Source organism: Neomonachus schauinslandi, chromosome 5 (genome assembly GCF_002201575.2).
Source record: "Neomonachus schauinslandi chromosome 5, ASM220157v2, whole genome shotgun sequence".
Classification (NCBI taxonomy): domain Eukaryota; kingdom Metazoa; phylum Chordata; class Mammalia; order Carnivora; family Phocidae; genus Neomonachus; species Neomonachus schauinslandi.
The window spans coordinates 68,985,006-69,007,069 of NC_058407.1; the positions used below are offsets into that span (position 1 = coordinate 68,985,006).

Consider the following 22,064-nt stretch of genomic DNA (forward strand, 5'->3'; position numbering starts at 1 on the left):
TTCTAGAAAATCAAATCATAGTTTCAGGAACTTACACAACAAAATCTTTTGGAATCCTTCTTCATCCTCTGGAGAAAGTCTACTCGCAGCTCCCTATAGTAAAAGTTGGAATCACCCATAAAATAATATCCTTGAAAGAGGGGTCTGTCAACCTCATGCCAGCTTTAAAAGTAGGCTTTAGGTAGAGTTTATATGGAATGAGTCTGCTCCTATGCTTGAAGTTCTTGAAGAAAAAGAAGAGAAGATCCTGAAGTCTACAAACAGCTTGGTAAGCTAACTGCCAGAGGCCCTAGCTGAGTTATGCAAGCCTCTTAGAATTACAACCAACACATCCTGTTTATCTCATTAGTAGTTAGAAATGCCCCCCGGGTAGTAATTTAAATGTGGTTTAGGACCCTTGTATGAGTGATCTGAACAATCAGATTAAGGAGATTAAGGCAGGAAAGTGGAATGTTAACTATTCCACTGGTCTTCTCCATTCTCTGGGTTTGGTCCATCGGGTTATAACCTACCAACGCGTATTTTCAGAAAGTAAGAAGAAAACATGAAAATCTATTCTAGTGAAAGGAAATATTATTTTTTGGTATGATTATAATAAGTCTCACTTTCTGGATTGAAATACAGTTTTCAAAACAACATCTTTATTATGTGAAAATTTCTTAAATTAAAAAGATTTTAAAACTACTTTAACTACAATATCATGTTGAGGAAAAACGGCATAAGTTTACAAGTTGATTGGAGCCCTAATGTTTCTTTTCCAAATTAAAGATGCTCAGCTCTTTTACTTGACTTTGAGTTTACTTACAGACCAAATTTTTTTTTTACACTGTTGAGTATTACTTCTTTATCAAAGAAAACTGACAATCATTATGAGTTTATTTGCAAGCTTAATTATGGGACTTGACAGATTTCAGACCATTATTTATAAAATATTCCAAGCAGCTTTACTAGATAAAATTCTACTGAGTCTGTATTTTTAAAAATCAATTTCTTTTGGTTCTGTGAACATTTGGAAAGGTAATGGTATGAAGTTTAAAATTCTGCAGGAACACATGGCACAGCTGTCACAATGAATCAAAAATTCACAAAAAGTGGTTGATTCCAAAAGATATTTTTAATGAAACAGAAGAAAAGCATTAAAAAGTGTTAACGAAAAATTTTTCATGATACTTGCTAAAGATGGTAGGAAATATTTTTGTCAAGGGAGTTTTGCATTAGGAAGAGAGATTGGGTTTATCTCTAAATAGGACAAGGATAAGTGAGATTTATAACCAAAGTACAGGATGGGGGACAGTGGATGGAAAATTACTAAGAGGGAATACCAAAGCTAAGGGGGTTTGTCAGGACAGGATTCTTGCGGAAGGTAAGCCAGAGTGATTAGATATCATTAAACTGACCCAGTAGGATTCTTGCTAAGACTGGCCTAAGTCCGCCAAGGACAGAGCCTAAGGTTGGGACCTAATCAAAAAGGGTCTCTGAGGAATCTGACTCAGGTTTGGCCAAGGAGAGAGAGACTTTATCAAATGTTAGTATAAATGTGTGGCTAGCCCTTGGGAAGAAACCATGTTAGAGTGTCAAGCATTTGGAATAAAATGATATAAGATATAAATCCTAAACTCTTCAGCATGGCCTGCAAAGCTCTTTGGTATCTGGCCATGATTCTAGGCTTTAACTCTCTAGTCAACAGCTCCAATAACCGAAAAGAAATAAAAACATTACCAATCATGGACAGAATTGCCCAGTAGTCCATAGCCACCTGTCTCTCAGGGAAACCTTTTTCAGTCGGGTTGATGACAGTCCAGTGAGAAGCTCCAATGGTAACACATTGGTGGGAGGGGAAGTAGTATGTGACCCTACACGGCAGGCTCTACAGTGGTAAACGAACAACAAACAACAGCCATTGTTTCCTTCACTCTGAGGCCTTAGTCAACACAACTTATAATACAAGACTCAAGGTCACATAGTCATGGATAAGATGCTTCTATCTGTTCTGCTGCCTTAAAATAACTGGAGAGTAATGGCTCCCATACTTCTCAGTGTAGACCGCTGAACGGACTGAGCCACCTAAGCGCCCCCAGAGAGGGATTTTTAAATTCGTGGGCCAAGAACAAGCAGAAACAGTCCTAAATAAATAAAATTATTTAAATGCACATCTATTTCATCTCTAGTCTATAAATAAGTGTGTACATGGAGTGGTCAAAGTGAGGACCCTGGATTCAGACTGAAGTCAGAATTAGAATCTAGCTCCTTCACATATTAGCTGTGTGATTTTGGATAACTTATTTCACTGTGCCTCAGTTTCCTCATTATAGAATGAGGTAATAGGATCATCATAATATAATTATAATGTTATGAGGATCAAAGGAAATAAATAAATTTTTAGTGCTCAGCAAAAAAGATGTAAAAATAGTAACTATTACCATTACTATTACTATTATTGTTTGTTCTTGTATCTCCACACCCTACCACCTCACTTTGTGTATAATTTATATTTAACAGATATTTGTTGAATTAATTCCAAAGTCAAAATAATAATTGTCTGTTAAGTTTTAGCTAAATCTGGTTAGAGACCAGTGAGTGAGATGTCCAGGCTCCCTTTTTGTAACTCTTGGCGCCGTTGCTCATAAAAATCATAGCTGGGACATAAAGAAAGCTGACAATGGTGGCTATTTAACCTCTCCCAGTAAGCCACTGACTGGTTTAGAATGATATAGGACAGTGACATCTGCATAAATCTCCATTCTACAATTCAACGAAGCTTAAATAGCCAAAGGAGAGCTAATTTGTAAGTTGCAAATGCCTGGCACAGAATTGTCACTTTTCAGAAGATTTGAGAAGAGCCTAAGGATGAGCTCAGTCATTTTGAGAAATTGTTATAAAATCATTTAGAATGTTCCTAAACATAAATACTCATGGCCCATGGGGAAAAATGTGTCTATAAGACACTCCAGCATATTGTATATCGGTTTATGGAACTGTCAATATTCAAATTGATTTTAGGTCTCCAGATTGTTTTATCTCAGCTGCAGAACAGAGAGAAGCAGATCCTAAGTGTGTTCTGAGAGATAAGTCACATTAGACATGTGAAGCAAAGTCATTTTTCTGATACGAGAGGAAGATCCAAGAGCCAAATAGAACAAATATAATAGTGTGACATATGAATAAGAGCCAAGGCCAAGAACAACCAAAAAGTAGCACATCATCACAGAATGGGAATTTGGGAAGGACGTACAGATGGCCCAACATGCTTCCAGCAAGGCAGTAATTTACTGAGATTTAGCTCTTTTCAAAGGGTGGAGGATAGCCTTGAATGCCTAAGCAGCATCTTTGGCTTTTCAATTTAAGAATCTCTTAATCTGCATGCTGGAAGGATTCAGTGATGACTAAAAATGGCTATTACTCACTGAGAAGATGGACAGTGAGATGGTTGATGTCGTGATCTTAGGAGCCAGCAGTGTGGGTTTAAGTCCTGGCTCTGCAGGGGGCTCGCTGTGTGAGGACAGCTACTTACATTCCCTGTGCCTCTGTTTGTTCAGTTCTATACATGGGGGGATAACGTTAACATGCCTCCATTATAGAGCTGTCACGAGGATTAAATGAATTATCTCCACTATCTCAGGATGTCTTTTCTGACATATTGTAATAGTATTATCATCCAAGAAAATCAAGAAGTTTCCCAATACTCTAGGTAGATAGCACTGCCATTTTTAAAAAGTCAGTGTTTACCTAGAAGGTCTTAAAAGCAGTATTGGAAGCTGATGTTCTGAGTGACCTACATTTGTTTCTCAGTGCAATTGCATATCTAACTGGCTTCTGTCCCAATTCACTGGACATTTATAGATGTATTTGTTTCCCTAAAGATGTAGTCAAATGTCTAAACAAGATATCTTCAAACTACTCATATATAGTCTTGGTGGACTAGAATAACTGGGTCAGATTATTGTGGACCCTGTGTTTTGGGGAACTTTTGATGTTCTAAAACTTTCAAGTTTATAATTGTTAGAAATTTAACATTATCCTGGGTCTTTATTGGATATATTAGGTATGGAAGAGTGTCCAGCACAAAACATCCTTTTTAGAACTTTAGACCTTTCACAAGTCTTCAATGTGAGCTCTGTTGATAAAAGATGACATTTATGGGGAATTAATATTGTTTTAACAGAAAGTTTCAGTTCTTGCCTTATTCCTCTTTCCCTGCCCCCAGTTCCTGTTGGATCTACTAATGGGCTCTTTAGCAGGTTTTGGCCTGTTCCAGTTCTTGAGCCAAGTCTGATTGGGGCAGGAAGTAATGTCAGCCAAGTCTTCTGAGGGGGTTTCAAATTGAGTCATGCTGGAGGCCAGCCTGGTTTACTGGACCAAAGTGGGAGTCTACGTAGCTGCATCCCCTCTGGGCCTTTCCCTCCTCCCTCCCACCCTCTCTCATGTTAGATCAGACTTCTACCTCTTATTCCACTATTCAGAATACTTTGTGAAAGCAACAGAGACTTAGCAGTTTTTATAGTTCCTGTCACTATACTCATGTTAATGAATGTATTGCTGCAATATGCTGTATTAGATGATTAACTCTCAGGTTGTGTGTGTGTGTGTGTGTGCGTGTGTATGTTGGGGCAAGGGCATTGAAGGAAAAATAGGAAACAGAAGTGGCTAGAGAAAGTTTGAGTCTTTGGTTTGATTTAGAGTAAGCTCATCAGGGCCTATACCTAACTTCTTGTGAGTGGGATGATATAATAGCCCAAATAGTCACATGACAAAATTTGCTTTCATGTGAATTTACTATTCTCTCTGGGATAACTGACAATTCAGTACAATATAAGATTTCCTGAAATCTCTGAGTATTCACTGTTAATGCCACACTCAAAACATCGTTATTCACGCAACTTTATTTACATATCTACTGAGCATGTCCTCTGTGCTAGGCATTAGGGAAATACAAGTGAGTGAGGGTAAAAGCATCCATGTTGTGGAGACAAGAGTGATGGAGAAAGTGCTATTGAAGTACAGGATAGGAGTTCCTCACTTTTCCCAGGACATGGAGTGCCAGGGACATTTCCCACACTAAGGCCTGAGGGAATGAATGAACATTGTCCAGTCATTCAGTGGATATTTACTCAATGGATAGAGTCATGAAGTACAACGTCTGAAGCCGTTGACCTCACGGCACTTACATTCTAGTGATGGGAACAACAACAAAAATAATAAATAACATAGGTGTTTTCAGTGGTGATAAAGGCAGCAGGGAAGAAGGAATGGGAGTTTATGGAGTAGATAGAACAGAGCTAGGCTGGCTGGGAAGGGGTTAACTGAAGGGAATTTGAGGAGAAGGCGTGAGCCTCCTTCCTATCTGAAGGAAGAACCATCCAGGCAGAGGGACACTGGAAGCTGGCCTGCCATTTTGGAGGAGAAGTGGTGGGGCCAGACTGGCTGGAGCAGAGCACAGATAAAGAAATAGGAGATGAGGGCAGTGGTGGGATGTGGTGCCCTTTGGGTCATTTGCAGTCAGTTTGGCTTTTACTTGGCATGAACTGGAAAGACACTAGGATCAACAAGATCTAATTTGTACCCTTACAAGATCACTTTGCCTACTGTGCTGAGAAGAAACCTAAAGGGAAGAAAGCTTGCAGAAATGTACTGTTTTGATGCCTATTGCATGTCAGGGGCTGGGATGGTAACCCTGCCCTCAGGAACTAACCTTCTCATCATGAGAGAGAAACTTGAACTGATTCTGTAAATAGTATGAATGTCTAATGATAGACATTGATTGTTGACTTGTATGGCAGTCACCCCTGATTTTCGTTTAGGGATCCAACTCTTTCCCCCTCTCTGACTAGGTGGTTTGATGGACCCCACTGACCAGTTAAGGGAGGGATTGTAACCTAGGCCTAAGCCAATCAACAAAAGCCATCCTTCTAGCACAAATTTGGGGATGAGCTTGTGACTCAAACCCATCCATGAAGCTCCAATCCAAATGGATCCGGGGACTTCGTACATTGGTGTCATTCTTCTGCGATGAAGATGAAGGATCTGGATATGCCGTAGCCATCTTGTGCCTACATAAGGGCTGACAATGAAACCACATTAGCTTGTAATTTGCATGTTTTGTTTGCTTAAGTTTGGGGAGAATATAGCTAGTACTTTTATTTTTATAAGTCAAATTTTTATTATTTTTCTATAGTGTTCAACAAAGTAACAAGCTTTAAAAAAATAGTTTCCCATGCTCAGGTGGTGCTTATCACCAAAGAGTATTGTGTTGAGTAGAAGTAAAACCAAGAAAAGACAAGAAAGACTTCAAGAAGTCTTCCCTTATTGGGACAAAATCATGAATCATTTCAACACTGACCATAGTTCAAAGGGCCAAAAATCAAGAAGAGGAATTCAAAAGAATCAAAAGGAACATCCAGAACACACAGATATGAAAATTGCTTTTTATTTATTTTTTATTATTTTTTAAAGATTTTATTTATTTATTTGAGAGAGAGAATGAGATAGAGAGAGCATGAGAGGGGGGAGGGTCAGAGGGAGAAGCAGACTCCCTGCTGAGCAGGGAGCCCGATGCGGGACTCGATCCCGGGACTCCAGGATCATGACCTGAGCCGAAGGCAGTCGCTTAACCAACTGAGCCACCCAGGCGCCCGAAAATTGCTTTTTAAATTATAAAGTATTCTGCTTGACTAACTCAGAACCCAAAAGGAGGAGTTTGTGCCTTTTGTATAATGTGGAGCTTTTGAAGATACCTTTAAAGAAATCATTTGGATGCCTGACCTTTGAAAACAGCTTCTCCTCTAGGACTGTACTTTGACTGTTCTGAAAATATTTAAGCTAAAATAACGGGATTTATTTAACTATTTTCCTCATTCAAATACACATCAACATTGCAGAGGTACAAGTTCACTTTCCCTGCTGCATTTTAGCTTTGCAAGAGCTCTTTTAAAAATTGTAGAGTAAAATTTAAACATGATACACTATATACATACATGGTATATGTTGCAGAATTGAGACTTGCTTAATACTAATCACAATTACTATTTATTAAGTCCCTCCTAAATGTCAGAAATTTTGTATGTTTCCTAACTCTTAAAACAAACCCTTAAAATTTGTATTGTATTTCCTATTTTTACATAAGAATTGAAATTGAGACAGTATGTGAAGTATGTGAATTGCCCACCTTCAAATAGCTGGCAGATGGGTGGTCTGGGGGAGGGTTGGAGAGTTTTCGGCCAGGCACTGTATTCAGCATTTTACATGTGTTCCTTCTTTTTAATTTTTACAGCAGTCCTTTAAAGAGGAGGAGACCTAAGAGGAGATTCAATAAAGAGAGAGGCAAGACTTATCCTAGGATGGCCTGACTCCAGAACCCATGATCGTACCAGTGTGTAGTTTGTCTTTCTAAACGACTTCTGAATTTTCCGCTTGAAAGCATGTCTGAAGCTCAAAATAGGTTGTATTTGATTTCTCATTTGTTATTTTTCGCCCAAGAGTTCAAAATTGGACCTAAAGAAATGAGCATTGTTTACATCTCTCCTGAAGAATTTTGGCTTCAAAAATTGATGTGTGCCAAAATTCTGGGTTATTAGTTTGTTAAGGCCTGACAGTCTTTAGATCCTTTCCTTTCCCATGGAACACTTTTTGGAAAGTCGGACATTTGGACACATGTGGAGTACTTAGTACTGCAGCATTCATTGGGTTGAGATGGCCTTGGGATCATGCTTAGCTTCAGAAATTACTAGTTATGTGAATTTGGTCAATTAGACAACCTCTCAGGTCTAAAAGAAATTCTTACCACCATAAAGGATAGTATAGTTAAAATCAATTCCCATTTGTCAGGTTTATGGGTCCTCAACACAGTAAATGAGAAAATTTAGTGGCAAATTCAACACATGGAATGATTTCACTGATAATATCAATAAAGGGGAGAAAATAGATCTAACCAGGGAAGCTTTATCTTTTAAAAATCATTGAAGATATTTAGAAGTTTGTTTTGGACTTATACTTTTTTGTGTTAAGTCCTCAAAAGTACCAACAGAGATTAAAGAACCATGGCAAAGAATGGGTTTTCATGTTTAGGAAGAACTAGGCTTATTAGTATTTGTATGTAACAGTTCTCAGATGGCTAACTTGGACAATGATGTATAAACAAGTTCTAAATTGCCAGTCAGTTGAAGGACAATCTAGGTGAAGTAATCAAAAATATATTTTTATCAAAGAAGATTTTCCTTTTGTAAAATGCACAATTATTTACAATAATTTGATTCATTCCGGAGACAATCCAGACCAAAAGATGAATGGCAATTCAATTATTTTCTGATTTGTAATTTATTTTACCCATTTGCTGAAAATTTGGAACTCAAATTTGGAATCTCATATTTTAATATAGCTTCTTAAATGGGTCTCTGTTAGTCGTATTTGTTGTTGTTTGTGATTTTCTCTCTCTTATTCTATCAAAATCTGTTATCCTTATGGGACCAATAAACAAATTCATGAGTTCGAGTCAAAAATCATAGCAGTCTACCGTTAGGATTCATATTACTTCGGGATTGGAAGGCATAAAGCTAACGAGAGAAATAATCATTGTGCAATTTTAGGAATTATACATTCTTTCTACAAATATTTATTGAAACCCTAGTAAATGCTAAGAATGAACAGAATGGCTAAGAGTGCAGACTCTGGAGCCAGACTGTCTGTGTGAAAATCCAGGCCCTACCAACTCACTCTCTGTGCATGACCTGGGGCAAGTTTCTTCATTTTCTTGCTCCTATTTCCTCACCTGTACAATGGGGATGGTAATAATAATAACATCTCATGCATATTGAAGGTAATTGAGATCAAACAAATCAATGTAAGTGAAAGCTTAAGAACAGTGCCTGCCACCTTATGAAGCTTGCATGAAGTAGTTAGAGAATGACTGTCATTATAATTATGGCAAGGAACCAGATCTGGGCAATTGCCTTCACAGCACTGAGAGGCATTGTATTTAGACTGTAGAACTGATATTCATCAAAGACTTTTTATGTTCCAGGTACAATAGAATTATGGTATGAATTATATTATCTAACTCTTATAACAACTGTTTCAAGGAAAGTTTTATGCTTTTCAGTTTAGAGGTGAGAAAATGGAAGTTTACAGTGATGCAGTAGTGTTGCTAATGGTTCAACCAGTAAGTGATGAGACCAGAGTTCTGTGCATTTCACCACACAGAGCTGGTCCTTTAGAGAAAATGACTTTACTTACTGGGAAGACAGTAGAGCCCAGTGGTTAAAAGCACAGACTCGGAAGACACATCATGAGAATTTTAATTCTGTCTTTTCTCCCTCCAGGGTACTGGTCCTTGGGCAATTTCATCAACTCTTCTGTGCTTCAGTTTTCCCACCTATAAAATGATCATAATGATATCTCAAAACAGAGATGATAGAAGGATTAAATGCGATAAAAGATAGCTAGTTCTTGCTTTGTACTAAGCACTTATTTTTATTTGATTCATGGAAATTGGACAGTGTAAGTAGTTGTCTATTTTGCCTTCTCATTTCAGTTCACGAGTGTCAAAGCCAAGTTTCTAGAAATTATGATGCAGGCTCTAGATGATTACTTGGCTAATTTAAGAAAATTAGACTTTCACCATGGAGTTACCTATGAAGACCCGAGCCTGCTGGGCAGTGCTGCTATTCAGCTGGTAAGCACCTCTACAAACATCCTGGCCACACGAGTAGTGAAATACAGGGCTTCTGTACCAGATGGTAAATGATGTAGGATACTGAGCCCAGGTGTTTAGTGCCTGCAGGTGAGGGCAACTCTCAGCAGCTGCAGAGTGGACTGAGATGGCCAATAACAGAAACATCCACGTCCCTCATCTGCTGCTCTGGAGTGGCCCAGAGTTGATGAGGGTGGCAAGGCACATAACCGAGCAGACGGTAGTGAGTGACACTGGTTGGGTCAGGTGTCTGGATGTAGACTCAGAGTGCCCAGCCCCTCACCAGCAGCAACACAGTACCAGCAGGAACCAAATACTACCAATTTAATGGGGGAGAAATCAGGCTCCCTCTGTCCAGTTGTAGTTCAGATAGCAGCATCTTTTTTTTTTTAAAGATTTTATTTATTTATTTGAGAGAGAGAGAATGAGAGACAGAGAGCATGAGAGGGAGGAGGGTCAGAGGGAGAAGCAGACTCCCTGCCGAGCAGGGAGCCCGATGCGGGACTCGATCCAGGGACTCCAGGATCATGACCTGAGCCGAAGGCAGTCGCCCAACCAACTGAGCCACCCAGGCGCCCCCAGATAGCAGCATCTTTGAACTAGTAACAATGACATCAAACAAAAGAGCCCACCAATAATTTCTAAAATTCAACAAATGATTTGAATTATTAGAATGCTTTGATGATCTATGGGCACAATGACTCATATCACTTAGCAAGGAATTCTATATTATCTGTACATTGGTTTATTCCAAAAATAAGAAAGATTTCAAATGTTTTTGATTTAGCAATTACTTCTATATTACATTCCTATTTCCAGTTGTTAAATATGTTTAATTACAAGCAAGGATAGGCATTAGAGAGACCATGGTACAAGGGTAGCAATGTCCCCCATAGGTTCTTAAAATATATTTCTACAAAGAAGGATGGAATAATTTCTCCCAAATAACCCAAAATGTTGTTTTCTAGGCAATCTGCAGTTGCAGTGCCCAAAAAGGAATAAAGGAAGGTGGGGAAATCTGCTAGCCTTGTCAGATATTCTAAAAATGACAGTGTAAGAGCTGACAGTTTATAAAGATTTTTCACATTAGGGGCGCCTGGGTGGCTCAGTCAGTTAAATGTCTGCCTTTAGCTCAGGTCATGATCTCGGGGTCTGGGATCAAGCCCTGGGTCAGGCTCCCTGCTCAGCGGGAGTCTGCTTCTCCCTCTCTATCTGCCCCTCCCACCTGCTTGTGCTCTCTCTCAAAAACAAATAAATAAAATCTTAAAATAAAAAAAAGATTTTTCACATTACTCTTTTTTGTTTAGTAATATCATTCCCTCCTTCTTCAGTTCATTTGCCTTAGCTGTTTGTTTCCTCTTCTGTTTCTAAGGAACATCTGCAGTTCTGAAGTGGTTAAATGCCCCATTCAGGGGAGACACGTTTGTACTCACTTGATAGTGTTGTCAGAAAATGGATCATCACCCAAAGACATTAGAATCAGCATTGGAGGGATCAAGTTTTCCGAATCTAAATTTCAATACTTGGTCAGACCATGCTTTTTCAGTTCATGACATACCTACTTAGGTCTAGCCCGTGCTGTGTGTAAGGGATGCAAACGGGGCAAGAATGCCACCGTCCTCAGGGAATTTATGGTGGCATCTGATCTGAAGGCCGGGTTGCAAAACAGTAACACACCCATAACAATCGCTTGCTACAATGGTAGTGAGAGGGAAGGCAATCCTCTACCCTTTAGGAGAAGGGAATCTGATTTGAGGATACTCTCAGTCCGATGTTGGAAGAAAAGCATTTCCTTAGCAGGCAAGTGCTGGGATTGTGGGAAGGGCATTCTGGGCCAACACAGGCACGCATACATGAACTACCGAGAGAACGTAATCTACAACACAACCTTCTCCAGGACATGCACCTTCAAAAAAAAATTCATTTGGAAGCTTTGGGATCTGATCTGTCTTGATGTCTTGTTGTGTTTTATCAACGTGCCTTGGTTCTCCAGGTAGGGGGATGACTTCAGCAATGCAGTTTACTGGGACAACTGACGGCTTCAGATGAGGGAGGGAAGTGACTTTGCCCTTTCGCTTGTTAACCTAAATGCCATCTTTGCTTCATTTGTGGGACCAAACTTCTTTAATGTATCTTGGGTTAGATACTGAGGATTTTCTCAGTAGGCTACCTTTGGAAATAGTCTGGGGCTGAATCACAGCAATTACAAGCCTGAGATGAAAGGAGCCACATGTATACCGAGGCCTCTTAAAGACTCAGCCAGGCTTCATTTCCTCTCACAATGGGAGGCTTTGGGCCTCTACTGACTAGGATGTAACCACAACAAAACAATATCTCTCTCTGTGGGTTTTGAAAATAAACTGAAGTGATTTGTATGTACAAATGGCATCTTAGTAGAAGGAGTGTAGAAAAGCCAAGTTAAAAAAGAAAACAATGCTTGAAATCCTTCCCTCTCTTTTCCTACAGGTCTTCTTCCTCAGAACTGTTGTCTGGAAAACTCATCTACTATCGCGCTGCATGTTGAGCAGCTCACTCACTCCAGGTTTTGCTTTGGGATTCTAATGCTATTATTATAAATACTATTCTAGATGATCTATAGTATGGGCTCTTCGCAAGGATAACTGAAAGCCTTCAGGCTTTTAAAAGGAAACACACAGAATATGCTTTATTGTCTTGGCTACATTATTGGCAACATAAATGATTCTTTGGAGGGTTGGAAGGTGGGGTCAGCCCTGTCAGTTTGCATTTTAGGACAATTTAATCAACTGATTAATGACACAAAAGAATATATCCACTCACCTGATGTTTCATTTGCATTGTCAGTAGGAGATTTTTCTGGTAATTTGCATACTCTACTGCATTCACAATTAGAATAACGAGGAATCATCAAACTCTATAAACAATGACTACCAGCTAAATCTAAGTATAGAAGGGAAATTAGAATTTATCTAGACTACTATCATTAGCAAATATATATTTTTAATTTTTATAATTACTAGCCAGCAGAAATTGACCAAGTCATACAGGCTTTAAATTATTTAGATTTTATAATTATCTTTAAATAGAATCAGTATTCCTAATAACTTAGGGAGATTGAATCATTAGGCCAAGAAACTAGTTAAGATACTCTTTATATTCAAATTAAGTTTGTATCTGAATGTCTTTTTACTTGCAGAATCCCCAAGTACATGAAAAGTTACAATGACAAGGCATTTATATTAAAAAAAATGATACAATTAGAGAGGATAGTATTGCATAAATCCAAAATACTTAATTAAAAAATAAACACTTCAGGGGTGCCTGGGTGGCTCAGTTGGGTAAGTGTCTGTCTGCCTTTGGCTCAGGTCTTGATGTCAGGTTCCTGGGCTCCCTGCTCAGTGGGGAGGCTGCCACTCTCCTGCCCCCACTCGTGTGCTCTCAAATAAATAAATAAAATCTTAAAAAAAAGTAAAAACATAAAAAAATAAAAACTTCAGCCAATTGTCATTTGTTCTGTCTATTAAAATGTCAGAACGCTGACAACAAATGATTATCTCTCCAAATAAGTAGTGATAATTAAGTTTATAATTATCAAATAATATCTTTGGAATAGTTTTAAAGGAGTAAGTAATGACTTGAAAAGTCAATCTACCTTTAAAATTCTGCTATAATTTCTGATGTTCTGAAATAGTTTTAAATATAGGAAAGAAAAGGAGCTTTATAAAACTCAACAAAACTTAGGGGCGCCTGGGTGGCTCAGTCGGTTAAGCGACTGCCTTCGGCTCAGGTCATGATCCTGGAGTCCCGGGATCGAGTCCCGCATCGGGCTCCCGGCTCAGCGGGGAGCCTGCTTCTCCCTCTGACCCTCTCCTCTCTCATGCTGTTTCTCTCTCGCTCGCTCTCCAATAAATAAATAAATAAAATCTTTAAAAAAAAAAAAAACTCAACAAAACTTCAAGAAATCAGATCCCAAGGCTTTCTTTTTTTTTTCTTTTTAATCTTTATTTTGTTAATGTGGTGATTACTTTGATTTTCTTTTTTTTTTTTTTCCATGATTCCCATTGTTTGCCCAAGGCTTTCAAATGATTTTTTTTTCTTTTAAGGTACATATTCCTGGAGAAGGTTAAATTATGTGGCATATTGTGCTCCCCCACAAATTCAAGCTTTTGTGCTTGTGTTGGCCCAGGATGTCTTTCCCACAACACCAACAATTTGCTGCTAAGGAAACACTGTCTTTCAAGACTGGGTTAAGAGGTTTGACTCCTTTCCCCACGAAGGATGGATGAGTCTCTTCCTTGCCACATCTGTTGTAATTAGTGCATTGTAGTAATGTAGCTATGACATTGTGTCTTCCAGAACTGACTTTATAAGTCATTGTATTTTTATTTATTTTTATTTTTTTATTTTTTTTTTAAAGATTTTATTTATTTATTTGAGACAGAATGAGAGAGAGAGAGAGCTCATGAGAGGGGGGAGGGTCAGAGGGAGAAGCAGGCTCCCCGCCGATCAGGGAGCCCGATGCGGGACTCGATCCAGGGACTCCAGGATCATGACCTGAGCTGAAGGCAGTCGCTTAACCAACTGAGCCACCCAGGCGCCCAGTCATTGTATTTTTAAATGAAAGATTTTACCAATTCGTAATCTTCGAGTTTAAGGAATATAGGTGCATGTAAAAAAGGAATTTTCTTATGAACTTTTATGTACCTTTTTGAGTGGATCCAACAAAAAACTGAATTTTGATTGAACACAGACTTTCTTTTCAAAACGTGTTCACAGGGGCGCCTGGGTGGTTCAGTCAGTGAAGTGTCCAACTCTCGATTTTGGCTCAGGTCATGATGTCAGGGTCCTGAGATTGAGCCCTGTGTTGAGTTCCCTGCTCAGCAAGGAGTCTACTTGAGATTCTCTTCCTCCTGCTCTCCCTCCCCACCCCGACTGCCCCTTGCCACTTGAACAAGTGCGCACACACGCTCTCTCTCAAATAAATAAATAAATAAATCTTTAAAAAAAAAAAAAAGCATGTTCAGGAATGCTACTGAGTAGTTAAAAAATACTCTAGAGTCTGAAAAAGTGCAAATGACATTTCCAAAGATTTCTGTTTTCCTATATTAAAACTGGTAAAATAGAGCTAATCTTTTAATTGACTTATAACTGACATGTAACAATTTATTAGTTTCAGGTGTACAGCAGAATGATTTGATATTTGTATATATTGTGAAAGATCACCACAATAAGTCTAGTGAACATCTGTCACTTTACAAAGTTGCAAATTCTTTTTCCTGTGATAAAGACTTTTAAAATTTACCTTCTTAGCAACTTTTATTTTTTAAAAAGATTTTATTTATTTATTTGTCAGAGAGGGAGAAAGAGAGAGAGAGAGGGAGAGGGGCAGGGAGAGGGAGAGGGGCAGGCAGAGGGAGAAGCAGGCTCCCGGCTGAGCAAGGAGCCCGACATGGGGCTCGATCCCAGGATCCTCGTGACCTGAGCCAAAGGCAGACGCTTAACCCACTGAGCCACCCAGGCGTCCCTCTTAGCAACTTTAAATATGCAATACAGTATTATTAACTATAGACATAGTGGTGGACATTACATCCCAGTGACTGATTTATTTATTACTTGAAGTTTGTACCTTTTGGGAAACTTCAAAATCAAGCTAATGATAAAAGAGTAATTACAAACATTTCTTGTATTTTTCGTTTGTTTGTTTCAAATGGAAATATCTGACGGATTCACTAAATGTATAAAATCTTCATATAAAATCACCAGAGTGAAGATTTTTTTTTCGGTCTACCTGGTAAAAGTAAGCATTACAGTAATGTCTTCTGGAAATTAAATAGAACTCGTTTCTCCCTCATACCGCTTGCTTCCTCCAAGTTTTCCAGTCTCTGTGAATGGCGAATGTCCTACCCAGTTGCTGAAACCAAACTCCAAGCAGCATCTTTGCTTCCTCCCCTCCCCTACTGTCCATGCAGGAGGATGATCCCTTTGCTTGGCATCCTCTCCTTGGCACATCAAGATCCTCGTAGATCTTGATGCTTCTTTGTTGGCATTCAGCTCTTAGCTCAAAGGCCATCTCCCCAGTGAGCAATTCCTGACCACTCCGTCTGAATTAGCACTCCTGCCCCTCAGAGTCACTCCTGGGCCTCAGATCACATCATTCTGTTCTACTTTCTTCACACCTTTCAGCACCACCTGGAATTATATTGTTCATTGCCGTGCTTTTTTTTTTCTTCTTTTTTTTCTCTTTTCTCTACCAGAATATAAGCCCTCAAAGGCAAGGACCTTTTCTTTCTTATTCTCTCCAGTATTCTAGTACTTAACACAATGCTTGCATATAGTACACACTCAAAAATATATTTCAGATGAATATTTGAGAACAGATTTTTAAAAACGTGTCTCATTCAATAAATACCTCATTGTGCTAGGCAAAGGTAAGGGACATATGTTGAAAGACAGCCATTTTACCACTTTCCACTAACTTGAAGAAATGAGATAACTAGGCATTCTGCCCTGCCCCTCTGTCCCTTTCATTTCTACCTCCCTCCTCCCAAGGACCTGACTCACAGGAAGAGAGGCTGGTGAAATGGAAGAGCACGGAGTTGTACAGGAGTTAATGGGTTTGTGACTTCCAAACTGTGTGATCTTACACGAGTTGTGTTGGCCCATGGATGTTGTGTTTCGTCACCTGAAAAACTGGAATAATAGTTCCTATTTTATGGGTTGTTGTAAAAACTGAATACAATGATGAATGTGTGTAATAAATATCTTAGCACATTATTGGCTTTCAATAAATGGGAGCTTTTATTGCTACTATCTCATGAAATGATCTGAGGTCAGTCATGCACCAAGCCAATTTACTGCTGAATAGTGCTTGCATAAGACCAATTTCTGAGAATATAATTGGCAACTAGCAAGCATACGAAAATACAATATGTATCATATTTTTAATGGTCTGACTCCTTTCCTTTCTGTAAGAATAGAGCAAGAGATAATTGTGACTGATTCCTGTTGCTTCTTGATGTGGCTGCCAGATTGCATGGCAAGCCTGGGGGCAGTAGTCCGTCAGTCATGGCCTGAGTGAGTAATAAGGTGCAGTAATGTCAGAAGCACGATGCATCATCTTATAGTCGGTGGGGGTGGGGGATTGTAAGGTCAAGTGGCTGGCTGAGAAGATAACGTTTGGTAGAGAAAGACAAATAGTTCTTTCCATCCAAGAGGCAATATGAAGTATATCTGACTGTATGTTATTCTAAAAAGTAGTCTGGAGCTAAGAGAATATGTCTCTGAAGCCAAATGACGGATCAAATATGGGAGCTTCAGTCAGCAGCGAAGTAGTAAATTTTGTCATAAATGATTAAGTATCTGGAAAGACTAATTTTATTTATTGCCTGATAGATAGCCTCTTTTTAACCTAAACCAAGCTCAGATAATAAGTAGGTGCTTTGGCAAAAGGATCTAAAGCATTTTCAGTTCCATTTCTGTTTAGGCTTAAACCACTCTTTTACTTGAGCTCCTGATTAAAACCCTCAGCAAAAAATGCACGTCTGGCATATATCACCAACTCTGATAGAGACAACCACACCCAAAGGCAAGTGTGTGTATGTGCCCGCCTGTGAGTATATATGTGCCCGTGTTTCCATTTTTGTGCACGTGTGTGATATTTTCCTACAATTACTGCTCTGACCTTGGGGAAGACTTGACTCCTCTTCCCTTTTATGTCACTGATATACCAGAGGTTAATCAGCCTTTTCATCTCTTCCTCTAACTGGGACTAAAGCAGAGCTTGGGACCCACCATATCTGATGGGTTGCAGGGTAACCTGGGACTCTGCTCTTGCTTGAAATGACCCAATGCTGAATTATTTCTAGATTGACTAACCCAGCAGAATACTTTGGTATAAGAACTCATCCAGATCTATTTGGGGTTGACTCTAATTGGAGTCTATATTGGAGTTGGTTTCTTAGAGCTACTTTATACCTTCCTTGGAGCCACCCCAGAAATATAAGTCTCCTGTAAATTGGAGGGGGTCTCAATATAACTACAACAGAAACAAATTCCCTAGGCTTCCTAGACTGATTCATACCAAAATCTCTCCAAAGGCAATGGTAGAGAAGACAAGTTTCAAAAATACTCTCAGCCCTATGGGAATTCTATGCTGTCAAATACGGTAGCTACCAACCCTCTATCACTATTATAATTAAATTTTAAATTAATTAAAACTAGATAAAATAAAACATTCAGTCCCTCAGTTACATGGAATTCAATAGTCACATGTCTATGTATTAACACAGATACAAAAACATTTCCAGAAGAGCAAGATAAACATTTTCAGTAAACTTCAAAGTTAGTGCTTCCTGTGGCCTTCCAATAATCCTGTGTTGAATAGTTGAGTAAATCCTCTATTCTCTATACCTACCTGCTCAAGCACCTGCTGCCCCTTCTGTAATGCTCATCAGGCTTCTGAATATTTATGCAATCTCCATCATCTCCATTAAATTGTGAGTTCGGTGAAGGAAAACACTCTGTCTCATTTATCATTGTATTCCCAGCATCCAGCATGACACCTAGAACATGGTTATATTGCACAATAAATATTTGTTGAATGAATGAATGGATGGATGGTTGGATGGATGGATGAATCCTAACTTTTCTATATATCACTCATGGATTAAAAAGCTAATTACTTGGGGTGAGTGTGAGAGCTAAATGACATAGCGTAAATAAAGTACCTGGCACGTGCCCAATACATAATAGGTGTTCAAATACTACTTTCCTCTCTCACTCTCTGCTTAATAGAAACCTTCAGTCACTTGGATCCACAAGTCACAGAGACTTCTGGTCAAGCCAACAATTTCCCTGGGTCTCAGCTGTTGTGCTTCCTTCCCTTTGATCACAAGCTTGGCTTAAGTTATTAACTACAAGGGAAAAAGATCAGAGTTCAGCTCTGCTATTTGGCACCAAGGGAACAAAGTACTAACTCAGAGCAGTTAGCTTCATAATTCATTCTAGAAATCTCTTCCAGACTAAAATTCTGGCCTTTTACCAACCATCCGGTTCATTCAGCCTTCTCCTCTCCTATCAGAATTTTGAATACAAAACGGTGCCAGCAATTAAGTGTCAACACCATTCCTAGAGCTTCCTAGACATAAATTAGCACTGCATGGGCAATTGGAAGGAGAAATTTGGAACGAATAGTACTTTAGGATGAGCACGTGAAGTCCTTTTCTTTGTCCTTGCCCTCTGTTTTCAACTCTCCACCTAAAATGCTACCTTTGTGGGGTTTTTTAGAAGTAGAGACGGATGGCAAATTTTTGTTTAGCTTAGAGGCAGTTATTGGAAAAGCCAATTCTAAGATGTACAGAACAAAAAAGGGAAAGGAAAAGACCCTGAGTGTTTTCCAGGGTGGTTCTAAGTATTATGGAGCATGTTGTGGAAAAATTTCTTAGCCATCTGCTAACGGATATTAGTAAAAGTGGAGACTGTGCTAAATAATAAAGTGTCGGGTTGTCCTTTGCAGAAAGTTAATAAAAAGAAGGAAGTGAAAGACTGCTCATTATTTTTAATGACCGTGCTTTCCAGCAGAGTGCCCGTGTCTCCCTGCCTTTACTTTCTGCCTTCCTTCAGTTCATTATAACACACTAAACTACTCCTTAGAATGATAGCTTTGTTCTAAAGCTCAGAGTTCATTAAGAGGCTCACAGACCCAGGCTGACCGGTTGTTAATCACAGGTCCAGTGCCAAGGTGATGATGAAAAGATGAGCCCAGGACACTGTCCACAGAACGGTCACCAGCCGTGACTGCCCTGGATTTCCTTCAGAGCAGGTCCTCATCGGTTCAGGGATTCGGCTCCCAAACGCTGCATTGTACTTGGTGGGTGATGTAAGTTTCAGCCATCCATAAAAGCAGTTGTTACCACAATAGTTCCTCTTATTTTGGTAAACCAGGAGAGATTATGGTGTGGTTAGAAGTAGTCTTGGTTTTTGAAAATTCCGCATACACTTGCCGTTTGAGTTTTATTAGCTCCCCGTACACCATTTGGATGCATAAACTTCATGCTGTACGTTTAGAGTAAGTAGCTTTCTGTGCTAATATCTTCGGCTATCAACCACCTGAGATCCCCCAGATAAATTATGGAAATGTGGAGAATAAATTCAGTAATAGTGAGATAGAAGAAAATAAAAGTAATCCTTTATTTTACCATGATGCTAAAAGAAGGTAAACTCTTTAATCTAGGCACATATATGTTTCATGAAGCTGTAAAATAATGTGAGCCAACAAGGAATACGAATAAAGATACTTACACACAGAGATGGGATGAAACTTCTAGCTCTAAGCTCTATGTTAAGCATACCTGCTGTCTTTGTTAGAGTTTTTTTTTTTTTTTTTAACCATGTTTCGTTTTCCAAATAAGGGCTAAATGGCTCTGCTTTGGAAAGCCCTTTGAACTTTGTATTCACAAGTGCTTGTGTTTTGAAAAAGAGCAAGGCACTCCGGAGAGTGCCTGAGACGGGTAAGTGACACCAGGCTCTTGAGCGGTGGGATTGGTACAGGAAGTGCTGCAGCAGTGTTTTCTCTGACCTGAACGGGACTTAGTCCCCGACATGCTTCAGGCAAAATCATCAGACACTGACTTACTTCAAGACTCAAGAATTGGATGATACCCTCTGCCTGGTTTACTTGCGTTTCCATGTGAGCATATGTGTTTTTTAAACAAAATAAATGGGTCTTTTTGCCAAAAAGTATTCAGGCACCGTATCCTTAAAAAACACTTGCTAGAAATAAAGTATATGTTTATTCATTAGCTGTCAAGCACTTCTGGGCTCAGTACCCACACACACATGCTGTTTAATGTGGAGTTTAATAACATTTACATAGAACTGAGCTGAGGACTATCTTGGTGGAGAAAAATCCATACTGACAAAGCATGCTGTTTTGTTTGTCTTTGTCCGAAAGGGGAAAAGTTTGACTAGGGTTGCCCTGCTTTATCTAAGCACCACCATGCTGTTGATAAAAAAATATATAATAATAATAATAATAACAATAATGCACTTTACTGTCATGCTAGAAATGAAGAATGAAGCCAGCCAGTCAATTTGAAAGAAAAATGAGCATATTTTAGTTTTCTCCAAAGCCCAGCAGAGATTTAGTTAGAACTATTTTACCTTCTCCCCAAACGATTTAACTTTTTTCTCTTGACAACAATCTCGCGTTGTTTGATCTATGCCATTTAAAAGAGACAACGTTGATAAGCCGCTGAGCAGAAAGCGAATTAGGAAAGAAAGAGCTCATTGGATTGCTGGAGAAATAACAAAATGAACAAAGAAAAGAAAGCAAATGTTCTGTTCTGTCATCGACAGGTCTTATACTGTGTGGAGAGAGTTACCAGTCATTTCCCCAAGGCCAGGCCTGCTCGCCTTGACTTTTTATTAGAATCCATAGGAAAATCATCCAGCCTGGCTGGGACAACACATTCGAAGAACTGGTGATGTGAGAGGGGTAGGGATGGCTCCATGGAATGTGAAGAACAACAGGACAAGGCCTAGCGTGAGGGGGTGAAGAAGTACCATTTGGGGCAGTTAATTGTTAATCATATTGAGAGTTCAACTGCTTTATTAGGGGTTACAAATTGAGATGCTTAACTGCATTTCCACTTCAGGATGGTAGGCTTTCCTGAGCCTTGTGGGTATAGGTCTATAATTTTCTAAGCGTGTGCACGCACACAAGTGTGTCTTTGCATGCGTCTGGGAGAGCAACTGAGGAGAGAGAAGAATGGGGAAGAAAACTGTTTCTATTGCATAAATCTCTGCTTGGAATTGTAGCATTTAAACACATAAAAACTATTAACAATAGATTGGAATGCATTGTCCTCTTAAAAACTCAGTGTGCTCATTTATAAGAGGCAGTATTAACTGACTCATGGCTTGAATGAGAGGATGTGTGTAAAGCATACTTTAATATCTATACGGGAACAAATAAATATTTCTTTTTCACCTTTCCACCCTGAGCCCTTTCCCGATAGCCATCCCCTTTTGCAACCTACCCAGGACAAAACAAACAAGAAAATAACCTACAGCAAGCTACTGAATGGGAGAACTAATTGCTTACCCTTCCTGTAATAAAGAAAGAAATATAGAAAGAGGATAGGGGTAGAATAATGGAGGTATTTAGCAGATTATTGGTTCTTAATTTAGTTTCCTACCCATTCCACTCTGGTTATTTTGGATGCCCTAGGGTAGCACAATAGAGACACATTGCTATAGTAATAAACCCAGAGTTGGACTAAAAATAACTTTTAAACAATTCTACCTCTTTCATCTTTTTTCTTATCAAGACTATTGAGCTCATTAGCTTAGAGTACCAGCATGAATAAGAATTCCTAAAAACAGATAATGTTATTGGAAGCCT

At 39.1% G+C, this 22,064-nt stretch overlaps 1 pseudogene; it reads left to right on the forward strand.

Annotated features, from left to right (window-relative positions):
* The first annotated feature begins 211 nt into the window (after positions 1-211).
* LOC110593586 overlaps positions 212-22,064 on the forward strand; it is a 144,414-nt pseudogene continuing 122,561 nt past the window's right edge.